Source organism: Chiloscyllium plagiosum, unplaced genomic scaffold, assembly GCF_037043375.1.
Source record: "Chiloscyllium plagiosum isolate Xiang-an unplaced genomic scaffold, Cpla_swu_hap1 HiC_scaffold_10, whole genome shotgun sequence".
NCBI lineage: Eukaryota > Metazoa > Chordata > Chondrichthyes > Orectolobiformes > Hemiscylliidae > Chiloscyllium > Chiloscyllium plagiosum.
In genome coordinates, this window is record NW_028270148.1 from 5701936 (window position 1) to 5720136 (window position 18201).

The 18201-nt window shown below is 44.5% G+C and overlaps 1 pseudogene across 1 annotated transcript in view; it reads left to right on the forward strand.

Moving 5' to 3' along the window:
* The window catches only part of LOC122552557 (immunoglobulin superfamily member 3-like), a 162317-nt pseudogene that overhangs the window by 113744 nt on the left and 30372 nt on the right, over window positions 1-18201 (forward strand). Inside the window, exon 6 of the transcript XR_015758331.1 lies at window positions 9192-9532. The product of XR_015758331.1 is annotated as an immunoglobulin superfamily member 3-like (transcript). The remainder of the gene's footprint in view (window positions 1-9191; window positions 9533-18201) is intronic.

The window sequence follows — 18201 nt, forward strand, 5'->3', positions numbered from 1 at the left end:
TTCACTTTGTGCTCTGTGAGTTTTAAATCTTGAATTGGATGACTGAGGACTCCACACAACATCTGATGGAAACAAGGACAGAGTGCAATCTTCTCTCTGTTGCTGCTGTGTGTAGTCCCTCCTGCCAGGTGATCTGCTGCCATGGTGCCACACTCATCTCTCTTGGACCAGCCTCACCCACCCACTGTAGCTCATCAGAAACCCTTCTGTGACATCCACCTCGTCCACCAGAATGTCAGCTTTGAGAAAATCTTTAGAAATAGCTTGGACAGTCACAGCTTCCTGTCCTATGTGTGAGAGAGAAGCAAACTGAGCCAAGCTACCCCATCACTCACTGAGAATGTAGAGTGTCCCTCTGCACTCTCACCATTTCCAAGCTGTTCAAAGGACAGACAATGTGGAACAAACTGGGGATTACACCATCTACAGAGCAAAGAGAGGGAATGACAGCACAAAATGTGGTTGACCACATGCCTGAGATTGGGGTTGCCTTTTTTGAACACCAGCTGCAAACCGAGACCAGGAGACAGAAAAGGGGAAGTAACATTTGCTGCACAGAGTGGAATCTCATTGTTCCCATAGTCACAGGAATGATCTAATGAGAAAGGAAGCCATTGAGCTCAATGTCTCAGCTCTGGCTCTCTCGGTACTTTAACTGCAGAGCATGGGTGAGATAATTAACAAATATTTCACATCAGTATTTCCTGCAAAGAAGAATATGGAAACTAGAGAATTTGGGTAAATAACTGATGATATATTGAAAAGTGTCCAAATTACGGAAGAGGAGATGCTGGAAGACTCAAAATTCAGAATATTGGATAAATCCCTTGAATCAGATCAGCTAAACCCCAGAATTCTGTGGGAAGCAAAGGAAGTGACTGCTGGCCTTTTGCTGTGATATTTACATTAATAAGAGCCATAGCTGAGGTGCTGGATGAGTGGAGATTGGCTAATGTTGCGCAATCTTTTAAGAAAGGTGGTTAGGAAAAGCCAGGGAACCACAGACAGATGAGCCTTAAGTCAGTGGTGGGTAGGTTGTTGGAAGCGATTCTGAATGACAGGTTAAATTAGGCATTTGGAAAAGTAAGGACTGATTAGGGATAGTCAACATGGCTTTGTGTGTCACTAATTTGACTGAATTTTTTGAAGAAATGACAAAGAAGACTGATGAATACAGAGTGCGAGACTCTGTCTATACAGACTTCAGCAAGGTGTTCGACAATTTTTCCCAGTGTAGGCTGGTTAGCAAGGTTACGTCATTTGGAATCTAAGGAGATATAGCCTATTGGATACAAATTTGGCTTAATGGCAGGAGATAGAGGGTGGTAGGGGAGGTTATTCTTTAGATTGGAGGCCTGTGCCCAGCAGTGTGCCACAAGAATCAGTGTTGGGTCCACTGCTTTTTGTTATCTATATGAAAGATTTGGATGTGAATAGAGGGAGTATGGTTGGTAAGTTTGCAGATGACACCAAAATTGAAGCTGTGCTGGACTGTAAAGAAGGTAATCTCAGAGTAGTACAGGACCTTGACCAAATGGGCCAATGGGCCGAGGAGAGGCAGATGGAGTTTAATTTAGATAAATATGAGCTCTTGCATTTTGCTGAGGCAAGTCAGGGTAGGACTCATACTGTTAATAGTTGGGCCTTGGGAAGTGTTGTCAGGCAAAGGGACCTTAGGTGAAGGTGACAGTCTCTTGAAAGTGGAATGGCAAGTAGATAGGATAGTGAAAAAGGCAGATGGTATGTTTGTCTTTATTGGTCATTGCATTGAGTATAGGAATTGGGATGTCATGTTGCAGTTACACAGGATACTGGTTTGGCCACTTTCAGAATATTATTTTCAGTTCTGATCTCCATGTCAAAGGAAGAATGTTGTGAAACTTGAAAGGGTTCCGAAAAGATTGACAAGGATGTTGCCAGGGTTGGAGTATTTCAGATATTGGGAGAGACTGAATAGGCTGGGGTTATTTTCCCTGGAACATTGAAGGCTGAGGGATGTCCTTATAGAATTTTCTGAAATCATGAGGGGAATCGATAGGGTGAATATCCACAGGTCTTTGTCCAGGGTAGGGGTGTCCAAACTTGGAGATAATAGGTTTAAGGTGAGAGGGGAAAGATTTAAAAGGATATAACCGGCAACTTGTCCACATGGATGATGGTGCGTGTTTGGAATGAGCTGCCAGAAGAAGTGGTGGAGACTCATATATTTAAAAGGCATCTGAATGGGTATATGGATGCGAAGAGTTTAGAGGGATATGGCCAAATGCTGGCAAATAGACCTAGATTAATTTAGGGTATCTGTTTGGAATGGGCGAGTTGGACCAATGGCCCTGTTCTGAGTGATGTATCTTAATGATTCAATGACTCCATAACTTAGTGTCAATAACTTGCCTTTTCTTCTTCATCCTGTACATTGTTTCTGTGTAAATAATCATCCAGTGCCCTGCTAAATGCCTCAATTGGACCTTAATGCCATTTGACCAGAAGATGGAAGATCAGAATCAGACCATTCTGCCCATTGAGTCTGCTCATGGCTGCTCTGATAATCCCCAATTTGACTTTCCTGTCTTTTCCCTCTATCTCTAGATTTACTTTCTGTTTAAATATCTGTCTTTCTCAACTTCATCATACTGAATGGTGCAACCTCAGTTGTCCTGTGTGATAGAGTTCCCTTTTCAGTGAGGAAACCCCTTCTCCTCCCTGCCTTAAGTATACATCCCCTGATTCTGAGATTCTGTCCTCTGTTTCCAGACTCTTGAACAGTGGAAATATTTTTTTCACATCTACCCTGTCAAATTCTCTTGGAATCTTTTTCTGTTTCAGTACTGATGCCTCACTTTTTTTGATATTCTGGTGAGAACAAGTTCAATCAATGTTACCTCTCCTCATAAAACAGTGCCTCCAAACCGGCTACCAGCCCAGTGACCCTTCTCTAGACAGCCTCCAACACCAGGACACCTTTTCCTCAGATAAGGAACAAGAACTGTTTCACAGGATTCCAGTTGTGGTCTGACTAGTGGTTTGTACAGTTTTGGTAAAATCTTCCTGATTTTATTCTCTATTTCCTTTGAATTGAAGTATAATCCTCATTTGCTTTCCCTGTGACCAACAGAACTTGGATGTTAGCTTTTCTCATGATTTATGGATGAGGGCTCCCAAAACCCTCTGTTCTGCAGCTTTCTGTCATCTTTCCTATTTCAATAATATACAGTTCCCCTGTTCTTCCAGACAAAGTGTATGGACTCACATTTCTTTACATTATACTCCATCTGCCAAGTTTTTGCCTCCTCACTTCCTGTGTCAATATCCCTGGGCAAACTTTTTGTCATTACTTACCTTCCTACATATTGTTGTGTTATCCACAAACTTGGAGACAGTACATTCACATTCCTCATCCTCTTTTACTAAAGGCAAAATACTGAGATGATGGAAACCTAAAGCAAACACAGAGAATGCTAGAAGAACTCAGCAGGTCTGGCAGTATCTGTAGAGAGAGAAACAGAGTGAATATTTTATGCTTAGTCTAATTTTTCTGAACAACTCTATGTTAGCCTGCAATTGGGCCATTACTTCAGTTAACTTGTTCTGAATACTCTATGCATTCAAGTAAAGAGTCATTAACATTGTTTCCCCTGGTAGCCCTATTCACTGCTGTTTTTCTGTGTTTGTATTCTCTCTGTTCCTTTCCCATTCTAGATATTGTTATCCAAATAGCTGCCCTGTAATGCTGCTGTCTCCTCTTGCTTTGTCAGCATCTAAACCCTTTCTCCTAAACCTTCCCTCCGATTAATTAGTTTCAAACCCTCTCTAAGCCCTAGTTACTCAATTCATCAGGATACCAGTCCCAGCATGGTTCAAGTGAAGCCAGTCCCTGAAGAGCACTTCCCTTTTACCCCAGTACTGATGTCAATGCCCCACTAATCGAAACCCTTTCCACCCAGGCAAAACTCTGAGCCATGTACTGAAGTGCTTGACTGTATTTGCCCAGTGCCAGTTTGCCTGTGGCTCAGGCAGTAATCCAGAGATTCTTACCTCGGAGATTCTGTGTTATAATTTAGTTCTGAACTGTTCAAAGTCTTTCTTTCTTGTGCTCCCAGTGTCATTTGTCCCAATGTGGACAATGATGATGAATACTTCTTCTCCCTCTACAAGTTTTTTCTCCTGCCCTGAGGAGATATCCTTTCTCCTGGCTCTGGGAAGACAGCACATCCTCAGGAATCACACTCATGTCTGTAGGGAGCAGGATCTACGCTCCCTCATTATACTGTCCCCTCCCACAGTAACATTGCTATTTCCTCTCCCCACATGAATCACACCCTGTCCCAAGGTATCATGGTCAGTTTGCTCATTCTCCCTGCAGACTGCACTCTTGCCCACACAGCTTGCAGGAACCTGATAACTGCCAGATAATTGCAGCGGCTCAGGCTTATTGTGGTGTCATGGAACAGCCGGGTTGTACTTTGTGTCAATCCAGTTCACCCATCTGCCCCACCCTACTCCCATCATCACTCACCCAGCAGCCCAACACCACCCCCAACATCACTCACCCATCATCCCCACCCCACTCCCATCTTTATTCACCCATCACCCCCACCCCCATCATCACACCCATCATCCTCACCCCCATCATCATTCATCCATAAACCCTCACCCCCATCATCACACCCATTATCCCAACCTCCATTATCACCCATCCAGCATCCGCCCTTGGAGATCTGTCTACTGATTGAATGGAGGAGAAAGTGAGGTCTGCAGATGCTGGAGATCAGAGCTGAAAATGTGTTGCTGGAAAAGCGCAGCAGGTCAGGCAGCATCCAGGGAACAGGAGAATCGACGTTTCGGGCATAAGCCCTTCTTCAGGAATGAGGAAAGTTTGTCCAGCAGGCTAAGATAAAAGGTAGGGAGGAGGGACTTGGGGGAGGGGCGTCGGAAATGTGATAGGTGGAAAGAGGTCAAGGTGAGGGTGATAGATCAGACTGGGGTGGGGGCGGAGAGGTCGGGAAGAAAATTGCAGGTTAGGAAGGCGGTGCTGAATTCGATGGATTAGACTGAGACAAGGTGGGGGGAGGGGAAATGAGGAAACTGGTGAAATCCGAGTTCATCCCTTGTGGTTGGAGGGTTCCTAGGCGGAAGATGAGGCGCTCTTCCTCCAACCGTCGTTTTGTTGTGGTCTGGCGATGGAGGAGTCCAAAGACCTGCATATCCTTGGTGGAGTGGGAGGGGGAATTGAAATGTTAAGCCACAGGGTGGTTGGGTTGGTTGGTCCGGGTGTCCCAGAGGTGTTCTCTGAACACCAACCCAACCACCCTGTGGCTCAACATTTCAATTCCCCCTCCCACTCCACCAAGGATATGCAGGTCTTTGGACTCCTCCATCGCCAGACCACAACAAAATGACAGTTGGAGGAAGAGCGCCTCATCTTCCACCTAGGAACGCTCCAACCACAAGGGATGAACTCGGATTTCACCAGTTTCCTCATTTCCCCTCCCCCCACCTTGTCTCAGTCTAATCCATCGAATTCAGTACCGCCTTCCTAACCTGCAATCTTCTTCCCGACCTCTCCGCCCCCACCCCAGTCTGACCTATCACCCTCACCTTGACCTCTTTCCACCTATCACATTTCCGACGCCCCTCCCCCAAGTCCCTCCTCCCTACCTTTTATCTTAGCCTGCTGGGCAAACTGTACTCATTCCTGAAGAAGGGCTTATGCCCAAAATGTCGATTCTCCTGTTCCCTGGATGCTGCCTGACCTGCTGCGCTTTTCCAGCAACACATTTTCAGCTACTGATTGAATGGATCCCTCTTGATCCTTCTGATTTACTAACTCTCTATCATTATTCTTTGTGATCAATTGGTTGTGGCTCATGGACGTGAACCAATGCTTCCCATCAGCACATCTGCAGGGCCAAAATGGTGACTTTGTGGCATTAGGAGGTGTAGGTGGAGTAAAGATTGTCTCCGGTGCTTCTGGCTTTGCAGAATACACTTAAAATACTCTTGTTGGACCTTCATTGTTCTGATCACTGCTTTCTGGAACTGACTCTCTCAACCTCTGCATCTCTCAAACTCACTTTACCTCTTTAAGAGCCTCCTTAAAAACTAATTAATGATCAATCATTGATTTTAGTGACAGTTTGAAGACAGGGGGTGGCACAATGGCTCAGTGGTTAGCACTGCTGCCTTATAGCACCAGGGACCCGGGTTCATTTCCAGCCTTGGGTGACTGTCTGTGTGGAGTGTACATGTTCTCCCCTGTTTGCGTGGATTTCCTCCAGATGTTCCGGTTTCCTCCCACAGTCCAAAGATGTGCAGGCCAGGTGAATTGGCCATGGCAAATTGCCCATAGTGTTTGGTCATTAGTCAGAGGGAAATGGGTCTCAGTGGGTTTCTCTTCAGAGGGTCGGTGTGGACTCATTGGGCCGAGGGGCCTGTTTCAACACTGTAGAATATCTAAAAAAGGGTGGCATGGTGACTCAGTGGTTAGTGCTACAGTCTCACAGCGCCAGGGACCCAGGTTCAATTCCCGCCTTGGGTGACCGTCTGTGTGGAGTTTGCACATTCTCCCCGTGTCTGCGTGAGTTTCCTCTGGGTGTTCCGGTTTCCTCCCACAATCCAAAGATGTGCGGGTCGGGTGAATTGGCTATGCTAAACTGCCCACAGTGTTAGGTGCATCAGTAAATGTGGGGTCAGGGAATGGTCCTTGGTGGGTTAATCTTCGGAGGGTCAGTGTGGACTTGTTGGGCTGAAGGGCCTTTTTCCATACTGTAGGCAATCTAATCTAATCTAACAGCCAAAGAATTGCTGGAACAAAAGCAGGAAATGATGGGGTTCTGATGAAAAGTCACCAGATTTGAAATGTTAACTCTGTTTTCTTCCCACAGATGCTGCTAGACCTGTAGAGTTTCTCCAGCAATTTCTGGTTGTGTTTCAGATCTCCAGTAAACACAGTTATTTACTTTATCAAAGAATCACTGGGGTGGGTTAGAGTCCAAACGATGAATTTTTCTCATGGAGATTAGGGGCATGGATGAGACAATAGATGTTCCCATTGTACAGTCACCTTTCTGTGAAATGCTGCCCTTCCTTTTGCTTTCTTCCCTCCTGCTTCTGAGCTCCAGATTTCTGAATCTATTTGTGGGAACTGCTGCCTCATCCATTTCCTGTTAGTTTGGGTCTGTCTGCTCCGTCACATTTCAGCTCAGCTTCTAATTTCACAATTTCGTCTTCCACGACAGGAAACAATTCCTCTGCTGCCTGTGAATCTGTTCCTGTTCTCACTCTCACTGTTTGAATCCTGAGGCTGTCTTTTATTTTGCCTTGTGTTTCTTCACAGTCATTGGATGGTTATGACAGGGCAACAACAGAGTGAGTCGAGGGTTTCATTTCCCTTTTCACTCAACCCTGTCCCCACTAGCTCTAGCTGTCTGTACAAGGGTTAACTGATGTTTACGTTTCATCTTCTGTACTGGATAAGATTGTCTTGTTTATGAGAACTGTTTTTCATTACCAGGTGGATATTCCTGTGAGACAGTTAGAACGTGAAAGAGTTAACTCATATCACACCATAAGATCCACCATCAGGACAGAAAGGACAGTTACTGTGAGGAGCTAACCAGTTCTAAGTTCTCAGTTCACTGTGATGGTCTTTGTTGTGAAAAAGTAACTTGTCCTTTTAAGTCCTGCCTGAGGTCTCCCAGAGACTCTCACGTCACTCAGGTGGAATGTAACTCACTATTCAGTATTATGTCATAAACCACTCTGTTTATCAAGACTGAGCCACTCTTCTGCCAAAGAGTTCATGTGGGTATACTTCCCCACTTGGTCTCAGTAACTAAGAGGAATAGCAAGAAGAATGATTGGAGACACTAAATCTACACACAACATCCCTGTTTTAACTCTGTCTTCTTCTGAAATATTGGGGTTCCATTTGCTACCCTCTAATCTGTAGAAAATGTTCCAGAGAATGTAGAGTCTTGGAAGATGACCATCAATGCATCTATTATTTCCAGGGCCTCTTCTTTAAGTGCTCTGAGATGTAGATTATTAAACCCTGGGGACTTATCATCAATTTCACCAATACCACATCTCGACTAATTTTGATTTCTTTCATTTCCTTGCTCTCACGAAACCCTGTGTTTCCCAATGTTTCTGGAGTGTCCTTTGTGTCCACCTTTGTGAACACAGAACCAAAATCCCCTGTTTCTAGCTGTAAGGGACTGACATTTATCTTTACTAATTTTTTTCTCGCAGTCAGAAGTCACATGATACCAGGATATATTCCAACAGGTTTATTAGAGATCACAAGTTGTTGGTCTTCAACTGATGAAGGAGCAGCGCTCTGAAAGCTTGTTATTTTAAATAAACCAGTTGTGATGTTGTCCACCCCGGTCTAACACCAGCTCCTTCACAATCTTTTTCTATTCACATCCTGACAGAGACCTTTCCAGTCAGTTTGTATGTTCCCCTCAAGGTTATTTTCATACATGATTTTTTCTTCCTGACACAATCATTAATCAATCACTCCTTGGTTCTGTTGTCTTTTAGTGGAATTTATTTGCCTCTTCCTTGGATCTAATACTATCTCTAATTTTCCACGTTAGCCCCCTTACCCATTTTACTTTTGTTTCAGGCAGCAGTAGCTGTGGTAAAGATCCTGTATCCAGGGAATGGAGGGAGAGGTTCCCCATTTTCCCCCAGTCTGACCTCCAGGACCCTTAGCTATGGCGAGGCCTCAGTTTGCTGAGGCTGGAGAGGCTGTATCTCTGTCGATCGTTGGGGAAATCCAGCCCCTTTAAATGCTGCTTGGCTGCCTTTTCTAATGCAGCAGACCATTCCCAGTTGCAATCCTTACATCTGCTGTGGATTGTCAGGAAGCCTCTCTCACTATGAATAGTCCAGGGAAAAGGATTGCACTGTGTGGCAAGTTAGCTTGTGTCAGACAGCGGTTCAACAGTGTGAATTCAACATGTCACTGTTATAGCAACATCTGTATTACTGTTGTCAGCATCCAGTGACTGATAGCCAGGATATCAATCAGGATTAAACCATCACAACTAGTTCAGTCTGACAACCTGTTCCCTCTCTTTAATATAGGACTGAGACTGCTGAGAGAGTCCCTTTAATTCCATATGGGAATTTAGAAAAATCACATTCCTGTTTGTTTATTGATTTTTTTTTTGTTTTGAAGGTGTAAATGCCCCAGACCTTCTCCAGTCTCCGATCCTGCAACGTGTCATCGAGGGTCACACTGCCCGGTTACTGTGCACCCTGAGGAACGCCGCAGTGACAGACACCGATGTTTACTGGTACCGGGAACAACCAGGAAGAATGACAGTGTGGATCTTGAGACATTACACATCGAATTATATACAACTGTACTCAGGATTCACTGAGCGATTCCAGCCTTCCAGAGACCTCTCCAGTAACAGCTTCATTCTGACCATCACAAACGTCCAGCCCAGTGACACTGGGGTCTATTACTGCTCAGTCTGGGGATGGATCTATGGGAGAGGAAGCCAGCTCATTGTAGACAGTAAGTAGAGTTTACATGACAATCAGCTCCAACAATAACCTCTTGCCCAATGAATGAATTGGAGATCAGTTTGTGATCAAGAAGATTGAGGAGGTGATGGAGAGTGATCTCGGGGATGGATTCACTGTGGGGAGGAAGCTGAGCTCAGATTCAATGTTGGTTGGGCGAGTGAAAAGAGGATTTATTTATGATAATGGGCAGATGATTTTATGGGAAACGTGGAGCTTTATACTGCAGAATGAGTGATATTAATTTCATTTGACTCACAAGAGTGTCATTGTTATTGTGCTGGATGAACAGAGTCAGGGAGATTGCTCTATGAGGTGCCACATCTGCAGGGGAATCTCCCAGGGATTGGGAATGAATCATAGAGCACAAAGGGGCACACACATCTCTCTCCATTTCAGAGACAATTGGCTCGATTCAGGTTAAAGGAAACCGCATTGAGCACAATTCAAGGGACGGGGGAACTCACTCTCCATGAGCTCCCACAGCTGACACTGGGACTGAGGCTGAGATGTTGTCATACTTCTACATTATATTCCTGCCATCTGATCCACCTGACTAGGGAAGAGTGATCATAATATTCTGGGAGTTTCGAACATATTTACCTGGAGCTTTGTGTTGAATGTTGCTGAGAGCTTGACTTCAGACCCCATGCTGGCTCAGGTAGTTCCTGGGGGTTTCTCTTCTCCTTGCCCCATTGTGGCTGAGGGAGAAGCCAATAGCAGATCAGTGTCGACCATGATGCCAGTCTAAAGAATCCTATCTGCATACACATGGCCCATATCCCTCTATTCCCTCCCTGTAAAAGTGTCAGTCTAAATGCCTCTAAAACGTTCCTGTTTCTACCATCTCCCCTGGCAGTGCAATACAGGCACTGACCATTCTCTGTGTAAAAACCTTTCCTCACACATTATTAATAAATATTCTCCCTCTGCTAAATTTATTCCCCCTCACCCCCTGCTGCCAGTATTTGACATTTGCATCCTAGCAAAAATACTCTGACTATCCACCTTATCCATGACTCTCAAAATTTTATAAATTTATATCAGGTCATCCCCCAGCCTCTGATGCTTTTCCGAAAACAATCCAAGTTTGTCCACCCTGTCCTTATAGACTAATACGCTCCAATCCAGGCAACATCCTGGTAATCCTCTTTTGCACCCTCTCCAAAGCATCCATATCCTTGCAGCACTGTGCTGACCAGAACTGCACACAATACTCCAAATGTGGCTGAACTAAAATGCAATACAGCTGCAACATGACGTGCCAATTTTTATACTCAACACCCCAACCAAAGAAAACAGGCCGTATGCTTTCTTTCCCACTTTATTCACATGTAATGCCACTTTCCAGGAGCTATGGACTTACATATCTAATCCCTTTGTTTTTCAATTCTCATAAGGTTCCTGCCATTTACTGTCTGCTTTCCTCTGACAAGTGACTTCCCAAAATGCATCACATTTGTCCAAATGAAACTCCATCTCCCATTTCTTGACCCAAATTTCCAACTGAACAAAATCCCATTGTATCTTTTGACAACCTTACTGACTATCCAAAACTCCTCCAATTTTTGTGATATTTCAAACTTATTGAAACACAAAATTATAGTAAATAGAGCAGGAGTAGGCCATTTGGCCCTTTGAGCCTGCATGACCATTCAATAGAATCATGGCTGATCATGTAATTTCTGTATCCCATTGCTGCCCTCTCTCCACACCGTTTGATCCACAAAGGGTCATGTCCAGCTTCCTCTTGAATATATCAAATGAACTTGCCCCAACAGCTTCCTGTGGGAGAGAATTCCAGAGGTTCTCAACTCTGAATGAAGAAATTCTTCCTCATCTCAGTGTTGAGTGGTTTACTCCTTATTCTTAGATCATGACCCCTAGATCTGGACTTCCCCAACATTGGGAACATTCTTCCTGCATCTAGCCTGTCCAGTCACATCAGGATTTTTTATGTTTCTATGAAATCCTCCCTCATTCATCCAAGTTCCAGTGAGTACAAGCCCAGTTGATCCAATCTTTCCTCATATGTCAGCCCTGCCATCCCACGAATCAGTCTGGTGAACCTTGACTGCATTCCTTCAAAAATGTTCTTCCTCAGATGAGGAGAACAAAACTGCACACAATACTCAAGGTGTAGCCTTACCAAGACCCTGTATAACTGCAGCAAGACATCCTTACTCCGATACTCAAATCCTCTCACTATGAAGGTCAGCATGCCATTAGCTTTCCTCACTGCCTGCTGCACCTGCATGCCAACCTTCAGCGACTATTCCACCATGACACCTAAGTTTCATTGCACCTCACCTCTTCATAAACAGCCACCATTCAGATCACAAAGTGCTATCCTGTTTTTTTGTGGCCAATGTGGATAACCTCACATTTATCCAGATTATATTGCATTTGCCAAGCATTTGCCCACTCAGCCAGTCTGTCCAAATCACCCTGCAGCCTCTTTGCATCCTCCTCACAGCACATATTGCCACCCAACTTAGTATCATCTGCAAATGTGGTGACATGGCATTCACTTAATTCGTTCAAATTGTTGATGTATATTGTGAACAGCTGGGGTCCCAGCACTGCACCCTGTGATACCAAACCCGTCACTGCCTGCCACTCTGAAAAGGACCTGTTTATTCCAACTCTCTGCTTCCTGTCTGCCAATCAGTTCTCTATCCACGTCAATACATTACCTCTGATACCATGAGCTTTGATTTACATTACTAATCTCCTGTGTGGGACTTTGTCAAAGTCTTTGGAAAGTCCAAATACACAACATCTACTAATTCACCCTTGTCCACTCTACTGGTCACATCCTCAAAAGATGTGACCAGTAGATTTGTCAAGTATGATTTCCCTTTAATGAATCCATGCTGACAAGGACCAATTCTATCAGCACTTTCCAAATGCTCAGTTATTACATCTTTAATGTTTGACTCCAGCATTTTCCCCACCACTGATGTCAAGCTAACCTGCCTATACTTATAGATTCCCTACTGTATGGAAATAGGCCCTTTGTACCAACAAGGTTATATTTCCCCATTTATTCTCTCCTTTGTTTTTTTAAAGAATGGGGTTACATTAGCTGAGTCCAATTTATTGGAATACTTTCAGAGTCTACAGAATGCTGGAAAATGATCACCGATGCATCCATTATTTCTAGAGCCACTTCCTTAAGTACTTTAGGATGCAAAGCATCAGCCCTTTGGGACTTATCAGGTTTTAATTCCATCAGTTTCCCCAATACCATTTCCTGACCAATAAGGATTTCCTTCAATACCTCCTTCATGCTTGACCCTCTGTCGCCTAGCATTTTCTGAAGGAAGATCCAAAGTATTTGTTCAACTGACAAAAGAAATGAATTGTGGCTGCTGCAAATCAGAATCAAAAACAGAAGTGGCTGGAAAAGTTCTGAAGGTCTGGCAGCATCAGTGCAGAGAAATCAGAGTTGACGTTTTGGGTCCATTAACACTTCTTTAGAACTGTTATGTGGAAGGGTCACCAGACCTGAAACATTAACTGATTTCTCTGCTCAGATGCTACCAAACCTGCAGAGCTTTTCCAACAACTTGCATTGTTCAAGTCGTCCACCATTTCTTTGTGAACTCACCTGATTCTAACTGTATCTACATTTGTCTTCACCAATCATTTGTTGATTCCATATCACTCAAAGGTTTTACCGTCAGTTTTTATGTTTTCCACAAGCATAATTTCATATTCTATTTTTCCTTTCCAAATTAAAGCCTTTGTCCTTCTCTGCTGAATTTTAAATTTCTCCCAGTCCTCAGGTTTGCTGCTTTTTGCTGGTGAAGTTATGCAACTCATCTTTGGTTTTGTCACTGTTCTTGATTTCCCTTGGTAGCCACGGTTAAGCCACCTTCCTTGCTTTCCTGTTTTGCCAAACAGGGATATAGAATTGTTGAGGTTCATCCATGTGTTCTTTAAATGTCTGCCATTATCTATCCACCATTAATCCCATAAGTATCCTTGGACAGATTATCCTATACAATACATGCTTCATACCATCAACATTAACTTTACTATTTTCAAGACCCTACTTTAGATTTAATTGTGTCACTCTCCATTTTAATGAAGAATGCTACCATATTATGGTCACTCTTCCCATAGGATCTCACACCACAATGTTGCTAATTAATCTTCTCTCATTACACAATGGCCAGTCTAGGTTGGCCTGTTGTCCAGTTGGTTTCTTGACATATTGCCAAGGAAATCATCCCACAAACATTCCATTGGGTGGCAACTTCGAAGGATCTATGTACTTGCACACACAGATCCCTCTGTTCCTCCACACTGCCAAGAATCCTGTCTTTAATCTTATATTCAGCATTTGCGTTTGACCTTCCAAAATGCATCATTTTGCATTTATCCAGGTTGAACTCCATCTGCCATTTCTCAGCCCAGCTCTGCATCCTGTCTATGTCACACTGCAGCCTGCAATGGCCCTCAATACTATCGACAGCACCTCCAACCTTTGTGTCATCTGCAAATTTACTAACCCACTCCTCAACCTCCTCATCCAAGTCATTTATAAAAACTACAAAGAGCAGAGGCCCAAGAACACAGCCCTGCAGGATCCCACTCAACACTGACCTCCAGGCAGAATACTTTCCATCTACAACCACTCTCTGCCTTCTGTCAGGCAGCCAATTCTGAATCCAGATAGCCAAATCTCCCTGAATCCCATACCTCCTGGCTTTATGAATGAGCCTACCATGGGGAACCTTATCAAATGCCTTGCTGAAGTCCATATACACCACATCCACTGCTTGACCTTCATTGAGCTGTGTTGTCACCTTCTCAAAGAACTCAATCAGATTTGTGAGACATGACTTGCACCTCACAAAGCTATGCTGACTGCCTTTAATCACACTATGCTTTGCCAAATAGTTATAAATCCTATTCCTCAGAATTCCTTACAACACTTTGCTGACCACAAACGTAAGACTGACTGGCCAGTAATTGCCAGGGATTTCCCTATTACCCTTCTTGAAAAAGGGAACAATATTTGCCTCCTTCCAATCCTCCGTGGAGAGTGAGGAGGCAAAGATCCTCACCAGTGGCTTAGCAACCTCCTTTCTCGCTTCCCAAGCAGCCTAGGATAAATCTGGTCTGGCCCGGCCCTGGGAAATTATCAATCTTAATGTTTGCCAAAATCTCCAGCACATCAACTTCATCAATCTTGATCTTGTCATGCCTGCAACCCAGCTCCTCAAAGTTCTCATTCACAACAAGGTCCCTTTCTGTCGTAAAAACCAAAGCAAAAACTCATTTAGGGCTTCCCCTATCTGCTCAGACTCCACGCACAAGTTCCCTCCGCTATCCCTGATTGGCCATACCTTCTCCCTGATCATTCTCTTCTTTCTCATGTCTGAGAAAAATGCCTTTGGGTTCTCCCTAAGCTTTCCTGCCAAGCCTTTTTTGTGCTGAAAATGTGTTGCTGGAAAAGCGCAGCAGGTCAGGCAGCATCCAAGGAGCAGGAGAATCGACATTTCGGGCATGAGCCCTTCTTCAGGAAGGGCCCTTCTTCGGGCTCAGGCCCGAAACGTCGATTCTCCTGCTCCTTGGATGCTGCCTGACCTGCTGCGCTTTTCCAGCAACACATTTTCAGCTCTGATCTCCAGCATCTGCAGTCCTCACTTTCTCCTCGAAGCCTTTTTTATGCCCCCTCCTGGCTCTCCTCAGTCTAGTTCTGAGCTCCTTTCTAGCCAGCCTGTAATCCTCTAAAGCTGTGTTAGATCCTTGCTACCTCCACCTTACATAAGCTGCCTTCTTCCTTTTGATGAGAAGCTCCTCTGTTCTCATCATCCAAGGTTCCTTAATCTTACCCCTTCTTACCTGTCTCAGAGGAACAAATTTGTGCATCACTCGCAACAACCGCACCTTAAACACATCTGCCCTTTCTGTGGAACAATTGCTCCCAGTCTGTACTTCCCAACTCCTGTCTGATAGCATCATAATTTCCTTTTCCCCAATTAATTATCTTCCCTCGGTAACTGCTCCTTTCCCTCTCCAAGGCTATGCTAAATGTGAGGCAGTTGTGGTCACTGTCACCAAAGTGTTCTCTCATCGTGTGGATAGATGGTGGATAGACTTCAGGCTATCAGGAAATGAGTTACTCGCTGCAGTATCCCTCGTCTTGTAGTCACTGTGTTTATGTGGTGCGTCTAATTTAGTTTCTAGTCAATTGTAACTCCAAGGATTTTGACAGTGGGGGATTCAGTGATGGTAACACCATTGAATGTCAAGGGGTGGTAGTTAGAGATCTCTTCTTGGTGATTGGCACGTGGTAATTGTAGCAATCCTGAGATTACTACCTTTGCGATCCTACTTTTTAATTTAACTCCAAACTCTCTATCAGATTGTGGGACCTCATCCTGTCCTGTTTTTCACTGAGATCATTGGTGCCTATATGCCCTCCAATGGCTGGCTGTTCATCCACCCCTTGTTGAATATTCTGCAGCAGTTCCAAGACATCCTTGACCCTTGGAACAGGGAAACAACATACCATCCCAGACTCTCATTTACAACTGCAGAAACACCTTTCTAATCCTCTTACAATTGAATCCCCAATCACTACAGCCCTGACACTCTTATTCCTGCCCTCCTGTGCAGCAGAGCCAACCACTGTGCCATGAATCTAGCTGCTACCAACTTCCCCTGGTGAGCCACCTCCCCCAACAGTATCCAAAATAGTTATACCTGTTATGGAGGGTATTGATGACAGGACACAACTGCACTGTCATCGAACTCTTCCTCTGTCTAATGGTCACCCAGTCCCTATCTTTCTCAGTAATTTTTATCTGCAGTGTGACCAACTTACTGAACCTGCTATCCACGACTCAGTCAGCATCACAGATGCTTCACAGTGAATCCAGTCGGAGCTCCAGAGCTGTCAAGCGGTCAGGCAGGAGTTGCAGTTGGGCTCACTTTCTGCTCGTGAAGGAGTCAGGGACATCAGAATGGTCTCTGAGTTTCTGCACAGGAGGAGCATGACACGGGTCTTGGATCTCCTGCCATGACTTAACGTTTCAGTCAACAACAGGAGCACAGTGAAGAGAAAATGAAAGAAGAAAAGCTATTCACCAGTCACTCACTTACCTGATGCTTGTGACTTCACGGGTATATGTCCTTCTGCTTCTCCTTTACCCTCTGGTCTTGAGCAGCTGTAGGTGTTTGCTCCTCCTCCAACGGCCTTACCTCACCGCTGCTCGCCCTCCTCACTGAGGCCCAGTATTGATGTAAGCTTACACTTCAACTCCAGCAGCACTACACCCACAAAGCAGCCCTTCTTAAAATATTCAGTCTGCTAAAGTTGTCTTCCTTTTATTAACTAGGCGAAAGTGAGGACTGCAGATGCTGGAGATTAGAGTGAAGATTAGTGAGTTGCTGGAAAAGCACAGCACGTCAGGCAGCACCTGAGGAGCCCCAGCCCGAAACATTGATTTTCCTGCTCCTCGGATGCTGCCTGACCTGCTGTGCTTTAGCAACAGCACACTAATCTTGACTTCCTTCTATTTACTCCTGGGCAATGACTACGATGACTCCTCCCAGAATCCTTCTCAGCAACATCCTCTGATCAGACTGAACATATTTTCATAGAACATAGAACAGCACAGAACAGGCCCTTTGGCCCACGATGTTCTGCCGAGGTTTAATCCTAATGTAAAATATAATAACTTAACCTACACACCCCTCAACTCACTGCTCTCCATGTGCCTGTCCAGCAGTCGCTTAAATATCCCTAATGACTCTGCTTCCATCACCACCGCTGGAAATGCATTCCATGCATTCACTACTCTCTGCGTAAAGAACCTAACACTGACATCTCCTCTGAGCTTTCCCCTAATATCTTATAACTATGAGTCTTTGAACCTGTCAATCCTGCCTGGGGGAAGAGTCTCTAGCTATTGACTCCATCTATTTCTCTCATTATTTTGTATACCACAATCAGGTCTCCTCTCTTCTTCCTTCTCTCCAGAGAGAAAAGTCCGAGCTTTTTCATTCTTTCTTCATAAGGCAAGTCCAGGCAGCATCCTGGTAAACCTTCTTTGCGCCTTCTCAAAGCTTCTGTATCTTTCCTTTAGTAGGGCAACAAGAACTGGACACAATATTCCAAGTGTGGTCTCACAAGGGACTTGTAGAGCTGGAGCTAAACCTCATGGCTCTCAAACAAGATCCCCCGTTAATGAAAGCCAAAACACCATATAATTTCTTAATAACCAGATCCACTTGGGTAGCAACATTGAGGGATCTATGTACCTGCACACCCAGATCCCTCTGTTCCTCTACACTACCTAGAATTCTGTCTTTAATCCTATATTCAGCATTCGAGTTTGACCTTCCAAATGCATCACTTCGCATTTATCCAGGTTGAACTCCATCTGCCATTTCTCAGCCCAGCTCTGCATCCTGTCTATGTCATACTGCAGCCTGCAATAGCCCTCGATACTATCAACAACACCTCTAACCTTTGTGTCATCTGCAAATTTACTAACCCACCCCTCAACCTCATCATCCAAGTCATTTATAAAAACTACAAAGAGCAGAGGCCCAAGAACATAGCCCTGCAGGATCCCACTCAACACTGACCTCCAGGCAGAATACTTTCCATCTACAACCACTCTCTGCCTTCTGTCA